Raw genomic sequence first — 14,279 nt, forward strand, 5'->3', positions numbered from 1 at the left:
ACAGAATCACAAGAATACAGTTTATGCCACCGGCTTTTTATGAAGGAAGTTGAGGATCCCGGCTGTTAACTACCTTGTACACAGTCACAGAATTAGTTACTAGCCTGAATCGCGATTCCGCCACTCAGCACTCTTCCTCCAGTACCAGGGTGCCTCGTAGAGAAAAGCAGTACTTTTTTTCCTTGAGCTGTGACAACTTAATACTACTCAATTTCTATATATCATAAAAAAATCCTTAATTGACACAAATGTAAAACAAAAGTTCATTCACATAGTAAAGAATTTCCTATATATCCATATGCATTCTAAGATCAAAAGTAAACAAAAAGTTCTGGTGCCAGGGAAGAAGGAGTAAATATACTCCACAGAAACTTCTGTCTCTCCCTCTGAATGTAACTAAATCCTGGACAAAATGCATGCCACAGCTACCAAAGGATCTGAAAAGCAAATGACAGCAAGCAGATAGGAGAAAGAAAGCAGAATTTAAAGTTCCATCAAATTGGCAAGAGGTTATCATTTTTCCTCCAGAATTGTCTTGCCTGGATCCAAGTGCAGCCTAAACCTCTGAAGTGCTCACTGGGTACAGAGAAGGAACTCTAAGGAACAACCTCTTTCTGATCCAAGGAGCAGGAAAAGAAAGATAAAGAACAAAGGAGAAAAATCTGTCTTTTGACTTTTTGGCTTTTTCCTTCCCTCTACCACAGCCACTAGGCAATACTGCAATGGCAGAACAGCAACAGCAGCAACAGCCAGGCAGGCACCTAAAACCTAGGGAAGGGGAACCCTTCTCTCTGATCAGAGAAGATATGATCCTAAAAGCATGGAATAAATCACTATCAGCCCAGTGCTTAATAAGAGAGAATTCACCAAGAAAATTTAACGATCCTAACTGCAAATGTACCTAAGAATAGAGCTAAAAAATACATGAAGCAAAATTGACAGATATGAAAGGAAAAAAAGTTTTTAACGCCAATTATAGAGACTTCAACATGCCTCCAATGATAGAACTAGACAGAAAATCGGCAAGGACATAGAAGACCCAAATGTCATCATCAACTTACTAGACCTAAATACTATTTATAGAACACCTCAATCAACAACAACAGAATACAGTCTTCTCAATTACATACAAGAACATTTACTGAGATAGAACATGTCCTGGGTCATTAAAAAAAAAAAAAAGTTAATAAATTTAAATGAATGAAATCATACAAAGTAAGATTTCTGACCATGGTAGAAGTAAACTAGAAATCAGTAATAGAAAGATAACTGGAAAAATTTCCAAGTACTTGAGAATTAAACAATATATTCCCTAGTAATCCACAAGTGAAAGAGGAAATATTAAGGGAAATTAGAAAATACACTGAACTAAACAAAAACATAAGCAGGCTTATCAAAATTTGTGATCTATACTAAAGTAGTACTTAGAGGGAAATGTATAGCATTAAATGCTTGTATTAGAATAGGAGAAATACCTTACACTAGCAATCTAAGTTTCTACTTTAGGAAACTAGAAAAAGAGCAAAATAAACCCAAAAGTAGAAAAAGCAGATTAAAAATTAGAAATCAATAAAATTAAAAATAGAAAAACAATAAATCAAGTCAATGAAACCAAAAGCCAGTTCTTTGAAAAGACCAATGAAACTGATGACCCCCTGGCGAAACTCTAAAAGGGAAACAACACAAATAACTAACATCAGGAATGAAAGAGAGGATATCACCACCACAAACATTAAAAGGATAATTAGGTCATACAATGGGCAACTCAACACACATATTAACTGCACATATGCAAAAAAGCAGAACCTCAATCTAAATCTCATACCTTATAAATATTAACTCAAACTGCGTCATATATTTAAATGTGAAACATACAACCATTAAACTTTTAAGATATAGAGGAAAACCTTCATGACCTGGAGTTAGGCAAAGCGTTCTCGGACATTACACCATAAGCACAATCCATTAAAAAAAAAAAAAAAAGATAAAATGGGTTTCAGAAAAATTACAAAACTTTTGTGCTATGAAAAACATTGCTAAGAAAATGAAATGACAAATTACAGACTGTGATATTTATAAACCACATATCCAACAAAGGACTTGCATCCAGAATATAAAAGGAACTCTCAAAATGCAATTTAAAAAAATGGGCAAAAGACTAAACAGACTCTTCACCAAAGAGGTATAAGGATGATAAATAAGCACATTTGAAAAGATGCTCAACTGCATTAGGTACTAGAGATACCTCTACACACTTATTAGAATGGCTAAAATACCAAGTGCTGAGGAGGATGCAGAACTACTAGAACTCTCATACACTGCTGGTGGGGACACAAAATGGTACTGCCACTCTGGAAAACAGTTTGGCAGTTTCTCATGAACTTAAAATATACGCTTACTATATGACCCAGCAATCCCACATCTAGGAATTTAACCTCGACAAATGAAAATAATTTGTTCACAAAAAACCTATCCATGAATGTTTAGAGCAGCTCTGTTCATAATTGTCAAAAACTGGAAACCAAATGTGGTAAATTCATAAAATGGAACACTGTAGCAATAAAAAAGGAACAAACTATTGCTGCATGCCATAACACACACAGCTCTAAGATAGTATGCCCAGTGAAAGAAAACTGTCTCAAAAGGTTACATATGAATGATTCCATTGGTATGATATTTTCAAAAAGACAAAACTATAGTGATAAAGAACATATCAATGGTTGTCCCTGGTTACGGTTGTGGGTACTAAAAAGGCACAGTATGAAGAAGTTTTTCTGAAAAGATAGAACTGTGTCCTAATTATGGTGTTGATAATAAATCTATACATGTGTTAAAATTTATAGAGCTGTAAGCCCCCAAAAAGTCAATTTTACTGTATGTTAACTTAAAAATTAAAGACGTTTTAAAAAAGAAAACAAACAAAAAGCCCTTCAATTAAATTTAAGACCTATATGATCAGTTACAGTAATATATACCTGGGAAAGTAAGTGGACTAGTGAGGAAGTTACCAATTGTTCCAACCTGCTTAGACACTTTAACCACTAGTGAAACAAAACATTACTGTGAAATTTTGAGAAATATGTTGTATCTGACAAATGTATTATGATCATACTGTTCAGCCTCTAAAAGATAACATCAAATCCTTAAGGAATGGCTGAAGGCAGGTCTCACCTAAAAAATAAAGTCACTTTCCATATCAATAAACTAGGGATAAGACCTATGGGTACAGGAAACTAAAAAGGGCTCTACTAATCTGAACCATAAAGGTGTCATATTGTCTAGAAAAGAGTTCCTGAGCAGCAGGTTGAAAGACGGGTCAAACACAGGCAGGTCAGAAAAGCTGTCTTTTAAGGTATGTCGCCTTTTGGACTTCTAAATAGGTGAATTGAGACTGAAAGAGACGATAATACTTTAAATATGTGAAGAGGAGCAACGACAAATTTTTGGGAACTTTTATTTCTCTTTATTTCTACAGATTTATAAGAAAGTCTATCCTGAAAACTATAGTCATTTCAAATCCTGCAGAAGAGAACAACAAGAGATTTGTGTCTATATTTTGGCCAAAGCACTGAGGTACACCACAGGAACTATGCAGTGGAAGAAGCAGCAATTAAAGTAAAAGAATTACAAGCAGAAGGAAAAATTACTGGTGTACAGAATTAGGCCTAGTAAGCTAGCCTTTCCTCCTGCCACCTCTCAAGTTTTCTTACATTAACAAATCCTGGAGATTATAGTTTCATATTTTGAATGAAGATTTTAAATGGAAGGCCAAAGTTCTTAACTCTTTCAAATGCATACTCTTAAAATTGTATTAAATATTTCTGTTTCTATATATCATAGAAATATAGAAATCTCATTAAAGAACATACTTAAAAGAAATATTAGAGCCAAAACAATAAAAGATTCTAATAATCAACCATTTTCAGCCAAGCAACCTAGGGCAAGCCATCTGACTTCTCTAAATAAGCCTCTGTTCCATCAACTAAAAAATAAGGGCATAGAATTAGCTCTAAAAATCAATGAAACAAATATCTGATGACCACTTTACATATTATTCTATTTTTGGTTTGCTAATTTTAAAAGTATCATTGTTTATAAATCAAATGTAGTCCCTTCGTAGACAAATACTGTCAAGCAGATCTGTACAAGGAAAAATTAAATTAAGCAACTTCAATAAGGAGCAAATATATCATACACTCTACTTAACTGAAATACAGCCATTAAGTTTGGGACTATTGAATTGAGCAAGGAAGAGGATCAAGGTATTTAATGAAGAAAATGAAAAAAAAAGAAAAAAGTTTAACAGTTCAGGACCCCTTACACTACAGTTATAGAACAGAATACACTTTCCCATTTCAAAGTGGGAAAGGAAAATGTAAAAAATATGGAATCAAAAGTTAGCTTCACACATTTCTTTTTCCTTCTTGTTCAATTCAATTAGTCTCACTACTCCATAGATGACCTAAGTAATAAGGAAACATGTTATAACAAAAAAGGCTAATCACTCATTCAACAAATATTTGCTGAGCCTTCTCTATGGCAGACATTGTAATAGGTGCTGGGGACTGGCAAGTACATGGTCTCTCTCCTTAAGAACTCAAAAGCCTAGTGAGGAAAACAAACTCTTACAACTCCAGCCACATAATAAAACAAAACAGAAACTGCTGATCAATGACAAAACAAAAAATTTATTTATGGTAAGCCAAATTTTGTCATAGCCAAACTAATTCAATATATTTGGAATTTTTTTCTTTTGTGAAATTAAGTGCTTTCTGGATCAGCCCAACAACTCCAAAGCCCATGTAGAAAGAGATCTGTAGTACAGCACCAGTCCACATTTTCTCATCCAAAACCTTTAAGGCAGATCTCAGACTTTTCTGAATTTTAGAAAGGTAACAGTGCATGTACTATGTGCCATAACTGGCCCACCATATCTGGAGGAACAGTTCTATTATCAAACAGCATTTCTGCAGCAACACATGAATATTCACACCAAAGGAGAGAAAAAAATACTACCAACAGTCTCATGTCTGGTCGGGTCAGATTTTAACACTAAAAGAATTATGAAGAACTCCAGGTTTTCATTATTTTTTGGATTTCAGAACGGATATAAAGAATTGATATAAAAGAACCTTATCTTTATCCAATGACTCTAATCATTGTTTAAAATGATGACCCTGGAGTAAAATTACCTGGGTTTGAATCCTAGCTCCACCACTTATTAGCTGTGTGTCCTTGAGGAAATGGCTTAACCTCTCAGTTTCCGTTTTCTCATCTGTAAAATGGGGAGAATGCTACCACAAAGGATTGTTACAAGAGTTAAATGAGAATATATGTGCAATTCTTAGCACAGTGCCTGGCATATAGTAAGCACTAAACAAATGTTGGCCATATGTTTGCTATATAAACTATCCTTACATAAAATAATTTTGAGCAAAAAACAAGTTTTAGAAAGCTATACAAAGCCATACAGGTTTAAAACATGTAAAAGAACCTATTCTTTAGAAATACAAAAATGCAGTAAGAGATAAGAACATGCAAGTGAAAGATAAAGATCAAATCCAACCCAGAGGCACATCTGGGAGGGAGGGGAATGTAATAAGGGACAAAGCAATGCACACAAGAGGCTTTATTGGTGATATTTGATTTCTTAGACTAGGTAGTAGATATGTGAATGTTTATTATTCTTCATATATTTTAAGTCGGAAATATTTCATATTAAAAATTAAATTCAAATACATTTATGTAGTGAATATTATAGACCACATAGTCTAGATAACATGACTACTTGCTTTTATTACAACATTGAGGATTTCCTTATTTTTTGAAAGTGTTTTCTTGCCTTCCAAAATACTCAACACTCACAAGATTCCTTAAAACATAACAGCTTAAACACCTGTCTCCTTTTAAAAAAAGTATGAATGTAATGTAATGACTCAGCTATACAGAAGATAGATGCAAATCCAAAACATTTTTATAATCCTGTGCAGCCACTACAGAGACACACTAAGATATCTACTTTACAAAAGTTCTCGTTCAGCCTGTTCCAGAATAGAACAAATTAGAAAACTGGAGGAGAAAGAGAGAAGGGTAGGGGGCCAGGAGATAGAAGCTATTTTAGGAAAAGACATTGACCTAACAGCAAAGGAAGAAACAAAAACAGCAGCAAAACAAGTAAAACATATATAGCAGAAATATTCAAATAGCATAACAGCAAAATTAATAAATTCTAGAGATCTGTTATTCAACACTGTGCCTGTAGTTAACAATACTGTATTGTGAAACTGAAAATTTGTCAAGAGGATAGATTTCATGTTGTATTCTTACCACAATTTAAAAAGAAAAAGTTTGTACCCTTACATTATAATTTCTATCTTATAAAATTTTTTAAATTAATCAAAAAGGATGCAATCAAATCACTAGATCTCTCCCTTCGACTTCCATAATTACCTTAATTTACAATTTAAAAAAAAAATTAAAACATTTATCTTACACACACACACACACACACACACACACACACGCAGAGAGAACAGCACTCTGAATGTACTGGCAAAAAGCATTCAATTCCCCTTAAAGTCCTAAGAGTATTAAAAATTACGAACAGTACCATGATCAGTTTTAAAATTAAGACTTGATTTATTAAGAAATGGTTCAGTAAGATCAACATTTAACATTAAATCAGAGGGCAGAAAAGCCTGAATATAAAATTGAATCCTAACTCATCAAATGATATACATTAAATATGTGCAATTTTGTGTATTAGTGTATTATACCTCAACAAAGCTGTTTTTTAAAAATAAAGATACAATTACATGAAAAAAATAAAACTATCTGTGGAATAACCAATTTCTAAAAACTGTACAGTTCAGATAGTCTGCTCTTACCAATTTAACTCCCTAATCCATCAGAGACTAAGAAAGACAAATTAAAGTACAACAATGATTGTATTTCTGTCAACCTCTCCTTTTATATCTAACCATATACATTTAGTATTTCAATGATTTTTTTCAACGCCTGTGTCCATATGTTTTATATTCACATGGCTTGTTCACTTTATCAAAATAAAATGTTCTCTTTTTTAAAACTAGTAATAAAAAGTAAAAATACTTCTTAGGACAAGGATGGACAGGGAACACAGAAAAATAAAAAATCTGACTTGTGAAGGTACAAGGATTGTGGATAAATGTATTTCTATTTCATCACTGTTAGTACATCACTGTTTGAATAAGAGAGATTAAAAGTGGAGATAAGTATTTTGGTCACTGGAGAGGCAAACACCATTGTGGGACACAGATAGTTCTTTCATCAGGTTTCACCATGGCCTAGAATGATGAAACACTCAAGACCATACATCTTTATATGCTCTGGTTTCAATGCAACTTTCTGATTATGAACAGCCATCTCAAGTGCTTTGCCTCCCAAATACCTCCATTCAAGAAAAAGGGTGCCCTGGAAAGTAGATATAGATAATGCAATGGAAAAACACAGCCCCTTGTGAATTACAACACTGCAGTTCTAATTTACACATCAGTGAGTTTGATTAGGCTGAATCATGCCTAGGTGAAATACTAAAATGCAATTTCTAGATCTTCAATGTTAAGGAATGTGAAATGTGTGACCATATCGAGATACCACCACGCCCTGTCTAGGCAGCCAACTGGCATCCCTCTAAAGGGTCTTAAGCTCAATTCTCCCTAAAATGTCACATTAATTATAGGAATCTTCTTTAATGCTTAATTATCCATAACCAAAATTCACCAAAACTGAGATTTTAAAAACAGAAATATGCCTACTGAATGATTCAAATTCATTAAGATGCATGAAAAGCAAAAAAAGCTAAATAAACAATAACATATAAACATGATCGACATCTAATTTGGCAATAATAAAATAAAAAGTAGTTTTTCAGTTTCCTAACCCTACTAATAGCAAAAACATTTAAGTCCTTAATTCTAAAGAATCCTCACAAAATTCTCAAAACAAAATCTTAGTTTTTTAAAGATATTCCCCAAAGGGTATAATAATAAATGTTAAGGGAGATTATCTGGGCCTACTGTGAATACAGATACCTTTTTAATTTTTGTATATTTTGATATCTTTCAAATAATAAACACGTATAAGAAATAAATCTTGCTTTGAAAATTCAAAGTATTAACAAAACCCACAAGAATGGATAAATAAAGCAAAACTGCAAATTGTCAAAATAATAAGAAGGTATTCATCCTAAAACAACAGTGTCGCATTTATCCAGGGACATTAGAAAATTTATTAGTAAGTTACTAGAAAGTGATTTAATACTATGATAACAAATTTTCCCTAGTATATTCTTCATGAATCCAAGTTCTGTTAATTCTGGATACCAAGAAAGGGCTAAGGAAGGGGGAAGGGAGGAGATGATCAATAGGAAATTAAAGAATTATTTTCAACTCATGTTTCTGGCATTAGTTAGAAATGGTGCATTTTGGGGGAAAAGATTAAAGTTCTCAATTTACTATTAGTTTCCTCAGTATACTAAATTACATAATAGATCTTCAAAAGAAAAAAAGATGGCAGAAGAGCAGCTCTCTTTACTGCCGGCTTGAAGCTTTTGCATAAGAAAAAGTCTAGGTAAATCACAAAAAGGATAATATCAATTTTAGAATTAAACAACTAAATAATATTTTCAAAGACATGCAAACAAGGTTTTGTATGTGTTTTCTAAACCTGACAATAAATTTCATTGACATCAACTCTACCAGTCATAAGTAAATGACCTGCATGCAGTAGATTCCCATAACTGAGTACCTAAACAATTTTTTCATATTATTTTCATTCACATCATCTATTCTTCAGAATAGCTACTAAATGCACCATGCTATATATTAAGGGATGCCACAAATTAGATAGTTCTTGTCCTCTGGAAGATCAAGGAAAAGGAGACAATTCAACAAGTACTAAAAAAGGTCTATCCTGCCTGGGGATAGAGAGAGAAGGAAGAGTAGGTTCACTGGTGGAGGGAGAAAAAGGATTCCAGGTATAGGAAGAACAGGTACAAGGAGAATCAAAGAACACGGAGTATTCAAGGAACAGCAAGAATTCAGTGTTTATAAATAAAGATAATACAACCAAATGCTAATAAAATCAAATCATAAGCTACTTCCCCTTTCTACTTTCTTAAATACAGTACATATTAAGTTTTCATCATAGAAAGTTTCTAAAGAAAATAGAGGCCAAGCATTCACTGGTAGAGACAAATACACATGCATAAAACATCACATATATTCAGTACTATCAAAAAAAGATGCTCTTCTTACAATAGTTTTTCTTCAATAATTACACCAAAAAAACTAATATCTACAAAGATTCAATTACTCTACACTAATTATTTTCTGTTGGTTTCCCCATTCATCTCAAACCATATTTTCGCCAGATTTTAAAAGTATCATGTTTTCAAAAATTTCATTAAGTGGGAAGGGAACCAATTTTTTTTGTGCAGGCTTTAGAAGAGGAATAAGAAAAATTAATGTCCCTTACTTTTCTTCAGCTTGAAACTGAACAATTTCCCAATAGTGAGGATTAGTAATTAATTTCATTAAGTTGAAGTGCAAAAACACTAATGGTACTCCTTTTACTTTGAGGTGCACAACTGGGTGATCTTTTATAAAAGTCAGATCTTATAAGCAGTGTCCATCATCTATTCTGACAGTCTTAGTTTTAACTCAAAGGCTTATTTTAAGACAGGGTGTGCAAATATTTTACAGTCTCAAAGATCTAAGTTCATGTCTTTTTCATATCTACTCTTCTAAAGAATCCATTACATTAACCTCAAAGCCAGACAAGTTTAAAAGCCTAGGATCTTGGTACAACACAAATACAATCAGCTATAACAAGCAAGCTGGAGTGAGCAAAGCAACTGCATATCAGGTTACATAGTGACTGTTGCACCCTTAACAACAGAGAAAGTGGGGGAGGGTAAAAATTACTTGTCTTTAAAATCTCTATGAATATTCATGAAATACAAAAGTTATATTTTCTCCATCTTTTAAAAAACCATGACTTTTTCCTTCTAAGCCACTTTTTACTGACATTTATAAGTTATTAACAATTTTCTCTCTCCAATGATTTTGAGTGGGCCAAAAAAAAAAAAAAGCAAAACTTCTAAGTACCTAGTGGTGAAAAAGACATTTCTTGTTTCAGTCATATTATCCTAAACTTTGCTCTTTTATACAAAAGTGGTAGCTGATGCTGACTCAACAAGTGTGACAACTGTGGTTTTTGGTTTTTTTCCTCCACTTCTGGACTCTTCAAACATTGACAAGAGATTGTTCTCATAACCAGACTTTAACCAAATCAAGTATTTTTGTTACTCCTTCAGCGAAGAAAAGAACTTTATACATATTTTCAAGGTAGAAATTACCGCTTTTACTAAAATAAAGTTTTCTACACAAATATCCTAACACTTTTTGACAAAGATATGATTTTCAAAACCTATAAGAGCTTAGATGAATCTGTATGTTCTCTTAATTTTAAAATTGCTTGCTACTTTAATTATCCTGCATAAAAGAAATTGAATAAAAGTAACAATGAGATGAAAAAAAGCCAAAATCAACAACTGAAAACAATTCATAAAGCAAATAAAGACTAAAATACAAGCACCCCAAAACAGCTAAACAAGTTGCGGCAGTATGAAGAAAAGTAGTATTTTTAGATTTTCTGAAGCTAAAACTAAACACGAATTTTGAAGTTTTGAGATCGGTTAAGTCCTTTCGTATACACAAAAATTTTAAAACCTCATCAAAAGCAAATAATAGGATTAAGCATTTCGAAAATCTGTTTTGGTCAGTAGTTTCCCAATTCAATTTTTTTAATTAAAAATAATCTTTTGGAAAATACTTGTTCAACCTTTTCAATCTGCATAGTTTTTATAAATCACAAAAACCTGGGTTTTTGTATTTTCTGTACACCACTGATTTCAGGATTACTTTAAAAAATAGTGGAACGAAATATCACCAAGGCATTGCTGACAATTTTTGTACTTTACAGTTTCACTCTAAAGTTCACCTTCAAGTACAGCGTAGGGAATATAATCAATAATACTGTAACAACTATGTACAGTGCCAGATTACTACTAGACTAATTGGGAGAATCACTTCATAAATTATATGCTGTATAACCACTATGGGGTACATCTGAAACTAATACGAAATAATACCGAATGTCAACTCTCATTGAAAAATAAAAATTTTTTAAATCAAAAACATAATAAAATTCTCAAATCTAGAACTGCTGTCATTGAAACAGATCAAAGAACAAGCAAAAGAAAATGAATTGAGGTTTCCTAAACAATGTTAATTTCATGTATAATCCCAACAACTTTAGACAAAATAGACTTCAAGTCTGTGCTAACTGCTCAACAGTGCACTGAACAGCACTTTACTTGTAATTTGTAATGGAAAAAGACACTTTCTCCAACTGAATGCAAACCATTAGTAATAGTTTTGAAAGACATTTAAATACCAGTATATTGTGCCATGAAATGAACTGAGTTAAACACAAATTTGATAGCTCTTCCAATATCTTGTTCTAAAACTGTAAAAGAGAAATGGAACATTTCAATACCAACTACAAGGGAATATTTAGTATTCGAGTGAGCATGCCAGTGTTTGACAGTTCCTTTAAACCAAGGGAAACTCCAGAGCTTCAGAGTAAATATACATCTTTTTGAAAAGTCTCCTTTAAACAAATAACAAGAACACTATTTACAATGAAAATATTCGGACTTTTACTGAGAGATCATATGACTAGTAGAAGAATGTACCTACCTGATAATAATAATGCAATTATACATGAATTAGAAGTATTAAAAGATATGATCCAGTTCAAGATATAAATTTTAATTTCAGCAGCCACTAGGCTGTAATCTCGAATAAATTATTTCTCTTTTGCAGATGTAAAAACTCAAGCTAAGATGAAATAGAGGTGATTCAATCACACACCTAACTTTAAATGAAGGAAACAATCAGTGAATTACTGTGAAATCTTTTTTATGCAAGCGTGCTACACATCAAACATACGTTAAGAGTAGAATAAAAGTAGTGAGATTATGGCTACCTGGAGCGTCTACATTTTTAAACCAAAAGTTAAGCTGTATATAGTCTGACAAGTATTACATGGAACAGAAGTAGTGAATATTTAAAATCTAACTATCCCCAGAAAAATCCAATACACGAAGTCAATCCAAGTATTTTTTAGAATCGGTCAGCAAAGATCATTAACGTGCAAAACACTTTAAAGTTAAGATCACTAAGAAATCTTCATTTACTCCTCTCTTCTGTTAACTAATCCCTACAGCAGCCAAAAAAAGTTACTTTCCTTTCTATCTACATCAGATTAAGATTCTTCACAGGCAGATTTCCATGCCCAGGAATACATAACACCAAGAAAAATACATGTGTCAATAATACCAAAAGTGTTCAGCACAAGAAGGGAATTCACAAATAAGAAAATACTTGACTGCCTCGTCCCTATCTCCCCCTCTCTCCCAAAAGCCATTTAATCAGCTTTATAAACATTTTCTGCTGAAGTACGCTCTGAGCGAGTGTTTCCATGGATCTGCTCCACCAAACCCTAACAGGAAAACATAACCAACCGTCTCGACTTTCTGGAAGTTAGGAAGATCGGGAGAATTATTAGAAAGTGACGTTCACATGATCGGGAGTTTGAAAGAAGGGAAAGCACTGTACTCTAAGGTGAGTTAAAAAAAAAAAAAAAAACCCTGAAAATTGGGAAAGAAGTTGGTTGGAAGATTAGAGGAAGGCGAGGCAGATGTCCGGTTCTGAGAGGACGGCATTGCAGGTGCAGACAGCGATTCATTTAACATTTGGAAATGCTGAAGAGAGGTCTACGAAAGACCTGTCCCTGGTACAAGATACAAGAACGTTGATTCGTGGCTCAGCGAAGACACGCGAGGGTGGGACCCGCGGGACCCGCCCCGCTAACCCCAGGCTCCCTGAATGAGCCCTCAAAGGAGGGTCGCAGCCTGAGAAAGTCAACGGGTCCCAAAAGGCCCGCACTGGCCGGGCAACGCTACAGCACGGAACGTAGCCTCTCGTGGAGCCTCCCGGTCCGAAGCCTCGGGGTCGGCAGGCAAGAAGTCGGAGCAGCCCCTGGAGCTCCGGGCCCCTCCTGGCCCAGCCTCTGTCCTCTTGTCTCACCCCCCACAACCTGGCACCGGACCTCTGGGGTTGACAGGAAGCTTCTGGCCGAATGCTATCGGCAGGCGTGGGGCAAAAGAAACAATGCGCTCCTAGCGCCGCGAGTGACACTCACCGGCCCGAAACCTCGAATGAAACCAGCAGCTCCGGGGGCGGCGGCAGCAGTGGCAGCAGGAACCGAACATCCAAAATGGCGGCTCCCTCGGCCTCACCACCGCTACTGCAGGCGGAGGGATCCTTAGGAGGGAGGGAGTTTTTAACTGAATTCGCACACTATCGCAAAAACTTAGGTCCTTGTCTTCCTCTCCTTGTCGATTCCGCGTCCCCTGACTGCAACTTCTCGTGCCTCCCCTCTCCGATGGTCCAAGAACTCGGACCCCGCCGAGGACTATTTGCCAAGGAGGAGGTGACTGCTCCTGGCAGAGCGACGCAAAGCGTAGCAAGAGTCAGGGCTGTCACTGATGACGCGAGACGCTGCCGCCTAGTCCCCGCTGCGAAGAGTCTGAGCGAGAAAGATCCGGCTGACCCAGGAGCCGACGGACATTGGTTCCGCTTGGGGGAACAAGGGCTACCAGGAAGTGACCCGGCCACCTGAAGAGGGAGGGGCTAGCAAGGTAGCCAAGGAAGTGGGAGAGGCGAGGCAGGTGGAGTCTGAGAACGCTGAACCAGGTTGAGCCGGTCCTAACTCAAGAGAGTCCCAAACTCTTTCCTATCACTTTTGAAACCTTAGCTTCTTCTTTAGGTTAAACTTAGGAACATGCTCCATTGGTCCTCGATTCTGTGGCTTTATGGTATATTTACAATACAGTTTATAAAAAGAAAGGATGACACAGAAGTGGATACCAAGCCAGTCCCACCATTCAACCACCTTCATTGGACAAGTCATTTAAACTCTTAGGGCCTCGGTTTCCTTTAAAAAGAGAGGATTTGGACTAGTGACAGCTAAAATCCTTCCAGAATAGGCTTTCTGACTCCATGAACTAATGACCTGAGCCAGACAGTCTAACCAGACAGTTCCTGGCTTGATAAATAATTGTTAATATCTGATACTAATATTTTCCATGTAAACGTAAAGAGAGTCAT

The 14,279-nt window shown here is 35.1% G+C and overlaps 1 protein-coding gene across 2 annotated transcripts in view; it reads right to left on the bottom strand.

The window, feature by feature from the left end:
• AP1G1 (adaptor related protein complex 1 gamma 1 subunit) overlaps positions 1-13,665 on the bottom strand; it is a 64,110-nt gene extending 50,445 nt beyond the window's left edge. For both annotated transcript variants that reach the window (XM_011380676.2, XM_011380675.2), the window contains exon 1: positions 13,312-13,665. The gene's annotated coding sequence lies outside the window, so the exon portion shown is untranslated. The remainder of the gene's footprint in view (positions 1-13,311) is intronic.
• Positions 13,666-14,279: the final 614 nt, after the last annotated feature.

The sequence above is a fragment of the Pteropus vampyrus genome, unplaced genomic scaffold, assembly GCF_000151845.1.
Source record: "Pteropus vampyrus isolate Shadow unplaced genomic scaffold, Pvam_2.0 Scaffold399, whole genome shotgun sequence".
Lineage (NCBI taxonomy): Eukaryota > Metazoa > Chordata > Mammalia > Chiroptera > Pteropodidae > Pteropus > Pteropus vampyrus.